Source organism: Gobius niger, assembly GCF_951799975.1.
Source record: "Gobius niger genome assembly, chromosome: 21".
Classification (NCBI taxonomy): domain Eukaryota; kingdom Metazoa; phylum Chordata; class Actinopteri; order Gobiiformes; family Gobiidae; genus Gobius; species Gobius niger.
Genome location: NC_136872.1, coordinates 25,352,918 through 25,361,523, shown reverse-complemented (window position 1 = coordinate 25,361,523; position 8,606 = coordinate 25,352,918). Strand labels below are relative to the sequence as shown.

The 8,606-nt window shown below is 43.9% G+C and overlaps 1 protein-coding gene across 1 annotated transcript in view; it reads right to left on the bottom strand.

The window, feature by feature from the left end:
• Nucleotides 1-8,606, bottom strand: part of LOC306981067 (RPA-related protein RADX) — a 91,165-nt gene that overhangs the window by 26,290 nt on the left and 56,269 nt on the right. The window lies entirely within an intron of this gene.

Genomic DNA, 8,606 nt, shown 5'->3' with positions numbered 1-8,606 from the left:
AGTAAGCTAACGTTAGCGTCTCCCACAGCTCTATAGCAGTAAGCTAACGTTAGCGTCTCCCACAGCTCTATAGCAGTAAGCTAACGTTAGTTTCTCCCACAGCTCTATAGCAGTAAGCTAACGTTAGCATCTCCCACAGCTCTATAGCAGTAAGCTAACGTTAGCGTCTCCCACAGCTCTATAGCAGTAAGCTAACGTTAGCGTCTCCCACAGCTCTATAGCAGTAAGCTAACGTTAGCGTCTCCCACAGCTCTATAGCAGTAAGCTAACGTTAGCGTCTCCCACAGCTCTATAGCAGTAAGCTAACGTTAGCGTCTCCCACAGCTCTATAGCAGTAAGCTAACATTAGCGTCTCCCACAGCTCTATAGCAGTAAGCTAACGTTAGCGTCTCCCACAGCTCTATAGCAGTAAGCTAACGTTAGCGTCTCCACAGCTCTATAGCAGTAAGCTAACGTTAGCATCTCCCACAGCTCTATAGCAGTAAGCTAACGTTAGCGTCTCCACAGCTCTATAGCAGTAAGCTAACGTTAGCGTCTCCACAGCTCTATAGCAGTAAGCTAACGTTAGCGTCTCCACAGCTCTATAGCAGTAAGCTAACGTTAGCGTCTCCACAGCTCTATAGCAGTAAGCTAACGTTAGCGTCTCCACAGCTCTATAGCAGTAAGCTAACGTTAGCGTCTCCACAGCTCTATAGCAGTAAGCTAACGTTAGCGTCTCCCACAGCTCTATAGCAGTAAGCTAACGTTAGCGTCTCCCACAGCTCTATAGCAGTAAGCTAACGTTAGCGTCTCCCACAGCTCTATAGCAGTAAGCTAACGTTAGCGTCTCCCACAGCTCTATAGCAGTAAGCTAACGTTAGCGTCTCCTACAGCTCTATAGCAGTAAGCTAATGTTAGCATCTCCCACAGCTCTATAGCAGTAAGCTAATGTTAGCGTCTCCCACAGCTCTACAGCAGTAAGCTAACGTTAGCGTCTCCCACAGCTCTATAGCAGTAAGCTAACGTTAGCGTCTCCCACAGCTCTATAGCAGTAAGCTAACGTTAGCGTCTCCCACAGCTCTATAGCAGTAAGCTAACGTTAGCGTCTCCACAGATCTATAGCAGTAAGCTAACGTTAGCGTCTCCCACAGCTCTATAGCAGTAAGCTAACGTTAGCATCTCCCACAGCTCTATAGCAGTAAGCTAACGTTAGCGTCTCCCACAGCTCTATAGCAGTAAGCTAACGTTAACGTCTCCCACAGCTCTATAGCAGTAAGCTAACGTTAGCGTCTCCCACAGCTCTATAGCAGTAAGCTAACGTTAGCGTCTCCCACAGCTCTATAGCAGTAAGCTAACGTTAACGTCTCCCACAGCTCTATAGCAGTAAGCTAACGTTAGCGTCTCCCACAGCTCTATAGCAGTAAGCTAACGTTAGCGTCTCCCACAGCTCTATCCTCGAAACATCAACACATCGTTATAGTTCCTTTACTTTGATGTGAAAAGGCTTTGTCTGTATTTTTTATAATATAATAAGAACTGTTAAACTTTTTTGAAACTATTTCCGTTTGTGCAGGACTATCGATGCTTCTGAACATATTAACACACATTAAATAAAATACCGCGATAAAACCGAAAACCGTGATCATTTTGGTCACAATAACCGTGAGGTAAAATGTTCAGACCGGGACAGCCCTAGTTCGGATCCTAAAGGCTGCAGACCCTGGTGTAACATGAGGTCAGCAGGGGGCAGCAGAGGGAGGGAGGGGTTTCCACACAGAGCTATAAAAGTGAGTGTGAGTCTGTGTGAGGCCAGAGCAGGACACGGAGCAGCTCCACAGTCTGTGCGGGTGAGTGAGATCTAAGAAAGATCATTGATTTACTCAAAGCTCCTGTTACTCACGTCTTTCTAACTGTGGAAGGAAAAGAGTTTGTCTTTCAGTTTGTTGGACAATTAGACATTTGTGAAATAAACGTAATTGTAAAGTCTTTGTAGTGCTGGTGAACAGGCAGCTGGTGTTGTTTACATTAGAGAGAGTTTTTTTTCAGCAGAAAGTTGTAAGAATTCATCCCTGTGAAGAATTGGGATGTTATAAATGTGTGAGGAAAGTCATGAGGCTCTTTCATACTGTGTCATTGAAGTTTAGAGGATTTTAGTTCCTTCTTTTCAAGTTTATTTAGTTTCTGTAACTATTAGACACTTGAACCACAGCTTTAGTCTCCCAAAGCACTTGTTATTTAGTTTAGTCTGGCTCAGGCACAGAACTGAGGGGGGAGGGGTCACATGTGAGATAAGAGAAAGCAAGGTTCAAACCAACTCCAGCAATGTTTAACTTAAAGGAATAGGCCACCGTTTTTACATACTGAGATTTGTTCTTACCTAACCTTAGCCGAGTTAATATATCCCCGTCTGGTCTTTGTCCGTGCGCTCTGTCACGCAAACGGAGCCTCTCCCACATGTCATATAGCCCCAAAAAAGCTCACGATAGAAGCTACCAAGCTCTTCCACGTGTTCCCTATTTAAAAGTCCTATATCCTGCTATTTTAGCCATTCCAAAGTTAAGTATAAGCGTGTATATGATATATTGTACCTCTACCATTATGGAGCACTAATTTTTGTGATAAATATAAGTGTTTTCTGGAGGTATTTTTCGAACCCGGAAGACACAACGCTTCGATTCACAATAAGTGAAGTTACTTCACGATGCAGTTATACGGAGTTGACATCTGCAACACAGCTTCATAAATGGCTAACACACAAGCTAATATGCTAACACACAAGCTAACACGCACATGCTAATATGCTAACACACAAGCTAACCCGCGTTTGGATTGACTCACCCTCTGCTCCATCGCTGTTTACATTGTGGGACTCGCGTTGGTTATAAAAGTTAATCCACTTTGATTCTGTCGAAGGTTCACCAAACATCCATCAGAGACAGTCACAGAAAAACAATATTTTGGCTGAAAGTCGCTGAATCCCCGGAGAAAAAAACAGCTGAGTGGCCTCTTCCTGAAAAAGGTTGAATAAACTCCTCGTCCTCGTAGCCAAACGCGCTTCTTTTTCTCCGTGACATTATCGTTAGGTAAGAATAAAGAACAGGTGTGTCCAGTTATAACGAGCTCCATCTTCAGCTGCAGCGCAAACATGACTGATCTGTTCAGACGCTCAGGGATGTGTTTGTTTTGGCCTCAGCTGACCTGGAAGCACCTCGGGCTCATCCTTTTTATTTTATTTTTTTATTTTTTTATTTTCTCTTTGTTTCTCTCTTACAACAGAAATAATGAAAAAGCTGTTTTACAAATTAAAATCCGTCTGTAAGCATAGAATTAAGACATTACATTACAGACGTCGAGCACTTCCGTTCCGCTGTTACGACACAACTGAACACTCAGTCGTTCACCAGGAGAGGGCGGAGCCTCAGAGAGCAGGAGGGCGGAGCCTCAGAGAGCAGGATTCAGGAGGATTACTGAGAGCTGCGTGAATGAAGCCACAAACCACTCTGGGGGTGTTTTTGATAAGGAAATAGCAGAACAACATGGCTAAAAGCTCCAAAAAGTCGATTTTGCATGATTTAGGACCTTTAAATAAAGTGACAGTGTTTTCATGCGAAGAATATTTACACAGAAATGTAACATGTCGACTTTATAAGCAGATAAAAAGGGGAACTATATTGTGAGGCGTAATGATACAGGAGCACAGCGTCCGCGCAGTAACTCCTAAAGACTTCCCCGTTCACTTTCGTCAATAGAAGCGGCGTGACTTGTAGAGCAGCAGAGAACAGTTGAAGAAGCGTTGATAACTTGTGAACGATGCCTTTTACGTGCATCGTGCCGGGCTGTGATAACAAGCAGAAAGTATATAGTGTAGTAATGTTTCACAGATTTCCAACTCACCCCGGACGACGACACAGGATTCAAAGTAAAATGCAAACACTAGTGGCCAATATTTGCCTATTTCCCTACTTTAGGTGTGACTTACAGTTTCTGTCACAGCCTTGACTGATTGAAGCTAGCATTAGCATGCTGCTGCTATCTGCAGTGTTTTTGCGCAGCAATCTATAGTGCTATTACACAGTGTAAAACTAATTACATGACTGAATTCTGCAGATTAAGAACCATATTAATCATGCCCATATTCACTTAAATTAAGTTGATGAAAATATTGGTTCAGTATCGGATATTTGATTATCCATAGACCCTTGATAAAGACGGACGTAGCCCACTTTCCCCATTGTTTTCAGCGCAGGCTAATGAGGTCAATTCATGCTAGCATTTAGAGCGCCTCCATGTTGTTTTTTGTGCGGCACGGTAGCGCAGTGGTTAGCGCTCGTGCTTCACAGCTAGAAGGTCCCAGGTTCGATTCCCACCTGGACGGGCCTTTCTGTGTGGAGTTTGCATGTTCTCCCCGTGTCTGCGTAGGTTTCCTCCGGGTTCTCCGGTTTCCCCTACCACTATAAACATGTACAATAGGCCCGGATGAATGATGTGTGAGTGAATGATGGTGGTCAGAGGGACCGTTGGCGCAGACGTGTGCAGTCGCGACAGCGTTTCTGAAACTGAAACACCACAGAGTGCAGGGTGAAGACACAACCGTCTCATGTAAAGCGCTTTGTGACTTTGTCTGTGAAAGGCGCTATATAAATAAAGTTCTTCTTCTTTTGGAAACAATTCCATATTAAGCTATGTGCGAGTTAGCTTCTCTTTTAATATTGAAAATATTAAAAGACAAAGAACAGGATGGTGTAGTGCGTTGTAGGACAAGCACATGAAGGCCATATTAACAACACTATTTCCAATCATGAGTTAAAGAGGGGCCAAAAAGTTTACATGTAAGTTAATGGGCACTTGCGGCTTCTAAAAATAATCCTTATATGCTAGCGACCTTCGACCAGAGCTAGCCAATCTCCATCAATATTATACACTCAATGCCAGTATTGGATCGGTGCATCCCAAGTTATTATACAGTCTATATTTCTAATAGTAATGTGGGAGTTGATTAATGTTGATGTCTGTTTGTTGCAGGATCCCCTTTTCTCTGCCTAAGTTGGTGGAAACTGTTGCGTTGTAAATCCAAATCACACTAGTTAGCGTGTAGACTTCATCTGTAGTCATGGCAAAGCGTCAGATCCTAGTAGATCCCAACCAGCCTTCCACATCCAAGCAACCAAAGCCAGCTGCAAGAACTAACTGGGAGCTTTGTATTTGTAGCTGAACTTATAACTTTGCACTTAAACGTTTATCTGTTTATAATTGTATTTTATGGCATTAAAGTGTGCCATAATGCTTAGTCGGACATCAGTAAAATTGTTAATTAAAGAGTAAAACAGCATTGTGGTCTGGTCTAGCTTATTGAAATTGATTCCATTGGATTCCTTGCCCCTTAAAATGTAGGTTTCGACACTAACAACAAAACTACTGGTCAATTAGAAGCTAAAAAATTGAGAAAAATAAGTTTTACGGTGGCCATTTTGAAAAATCCAAGATGGCTGCCCTCAGAGGTTAAATCCAGCTTACCTCCACCTGAAATTAATGTCTTTAATATGTAGTATCACTGGTAGAAATGTTGTGCTTTCCTCACACAGTGCACAATTTTTATGCTTAACCGCTCGACTATGATCTGATTAAATGACCTTAAACTAAGCTATGATTGAACCTGGACCTGGAGCCACAGTTTAACTCGTGTCCTGTTTGTGTCTGCAGAGAAATGGAGTCGGCTCAGCCTCTGCAGACGCCCCACGCACAGGGCAATACACACCACTGTGACCAGAGTGGGAAAGCTGTCACTGCATCCAAACGTCTGAAAAACCACACAAAAGAGAAGAGACGCCATGAGTGTGACCAGTGTGGGATAACAGTCACTACATCCCGTTCCCTCGTTCAACACATGAGGATCCACAGTGGAGAACGTCCATACGAGTGTGACCAGTGTGGGATAACAGTCACTACATCCCGTTCCCTCGTTCAACACATGAGGATCCACAGTGGAGAACGTCCATACAAGTGTGACCAGTGTGACAAGGCTTTTACTCAAGCAGCCGGCCTCAAAATACACATGAGTGTCCACACTGGAGAAAAAACATTCAGCTGTGATGAGTGTGGGAAGAGATATAGTCAGAACTCAAATCTCAGGCAACACAAGAGAATCCACGCTGGAGTAAAGCCGTACAAGTGTGACCAGTGCGGGAAAGCATTCACTTTTTCACAGCATCTTGAATGCCACATGAGGACCCACACTGGAGAACGACCCTACGTCTGTGAGGAGTGTGGGAAAGGGTTTGCTCAAGGTAGTGCCCTCGGACAACACATGAGGATCCACAGAGGAGAACGACCCTACGTCTGTGAGCAGTGTGGGAAAGGGTTTGCTAGAGGTAGTGCCCTCGGACAACACATGAGGATCCACACTGGAGAAAAGCCCTACAGCTGTGAGGAGTGTGGGAAGAGTTTTACTCGAAACGCCGGTCTCATCACACACATGAGGATCCACAGTGGAGAAAAGCCCTACAGCTGTGAGGAGTGTGGGAGGAAATTCAGTGAACACTCCAGTCTCAAGATACACAAGAGAATCCACGATGGAGTAAAGCCGTACGAGTGTGACCAGTGCGGAAAAGCCTTCACAAGATCAAGCTACCTCAAAACACACATGAGGGTCCACACTGGAGAAAAGCCCTACAGCTGTGAGGAGTGTGGGGAGACCTTCCGTCATTCAAAGAGTCTCAAACACCATCTGAAAGTTCACACCAGATGAAACCCTTAGGAGTGAGACCAGTACGATCAAATCCACACAAAAGGCTTTTCATTCCCCATTCTGTGTGTCTGTCGAGACTCAGAATGTCCTGAGGCCTCAGCTGGAAAACATCTGACCTGACATTTATCACATTCAACCAATAATCAGGAAGGACACCAGGAAGAGCTTTGTAAATAAATGTTCTATATTAATGTTTGGATTGAGTTTATTTGCTTTCTTGTACTTTAATGTAACTGTGAATGACCTTGTATGAACTGAGCTCTACAAATAAACCGGCCTCGTCACGTTTTCCTGCTCGTTCGATCTGTCGCTCCTGATTTGCTGCTCGGCTCACCCATAGTTGTATGATTTGTGTGTCTGTGCTGCGGTCACTGTTCGGATAAGGGTTGTCACGGTTACCGGTGTAGCAGTAAACCCCGGTAGAAATGTTGACAATAATAATTACCGTCTTGTTTTTGAAAAAATACACTATCTCGGTGGATTACGGCGCCCGCGGTTTAGGCAAAATGAGCCTCATGAGCCTCTGCTGAAGCTGCCGCCGGCGCCTCTGTAGCTACAACCAAAACTAAACTGTCTCGAAGCTGGAATCACGTCCGACACGACAGCGCAGGATCAGCCTCAGAGACCGAGCTGAAGTCTCGGGTTATTTGGGTATTTTAACCTCTTAACTCCTGCCTGAACCGAGAGGATCTTTTTCCTCACGTCATCAGATTTTTTTTCCATCATTTTTTTGTTGGGTATTCAACTCATTTTTGTAATTTTTTCGTCTAATTTTTGTCATTTTTTTGATCAAAATTTGGTCACTTTTTGTCTTTTTTGTGGCATTTTTTTCATTGGAAAAAGTGGCAAAAATGCCACACAAAAAGACCAAAAAAAAGACAAAAAACTTTTTTGTCAAACTTTTCTCACTTTTTTGTCACATTTCATTGTTATTGTCTCAGTTTGTTGCTATTCTCACAGCTTTTTTCCAGAAGCTTTTGGATTGGGGTAAAGCCAAACTGGAGAAAATGTGCTCGGTTCAGGTGGGAGTTAAGGGGTTAAGAAATCTGAAGGACAGTTGATAGAGACAGTTTTCCTGTTTGTGTCTGTTAGCGTCTCCTACAGCTCTATAGCAGTAAGCTAACGTTAGCGTCTCCCACAGCTCTATAGCAGTAAGCTAACATTAGCGTCTCCCACAGCTCTATAGCAGTAAGCTAACATTAGCGTCTCCCACAGCTCTATAGCAGTAAGCTAACATTAGCGTCTCCCTCTATAGCAGTAAGCTAACGTTAGCGTCTCCTACAGCTCTATAGCAGTAAGCTAACGTTAGCGTCTCCTACAGCTCTATAGCAGTAAGCTAACATTAGCGTCTCCCACAGCTCTATAGCAGTAAGCTAACATTAGCGTCTCCCTCTATAGCAGTAAGCTAACGTTAGCGTCTCCTACAGCTCTATAGCAGTAAGCTAACGTTAGCGTCTCCTACAGCTCTATAGCAGTAAGCTAACGTTAGCGTCTCCCACAGCTCTATAGCAGTAAGCTAACGTTAGCATCTCCCACAGCTCTATAGCAGTAAGCTAACGTTAGCGTCTCCCACAGCTCTATAGCAGTAAGCTAACGTTAGCGTCTCCACAGCTCTATAGCAGTAAGCTAACGTTAGCGTCTCCTACAGCTCTAGAGCAGTAAGCTAACATTAGCGTCTCCTACAGCTCTAGAGCAGTAAGCTAACATTAGCGTCTCCTACAGCTCTAGAGCAGTAAGCTAACATTAGCGTCTCCTACAGCTCTATAGCAGTAAGCTAACGTTAGCGTCTCCACTGCTCTACAACAATAAGCTAACATTAGCGTCTCCCACAGCTCTATAGCAGTAAGCTAACGTTAGCGTCTCCACAGCTCTATAGCAGTGA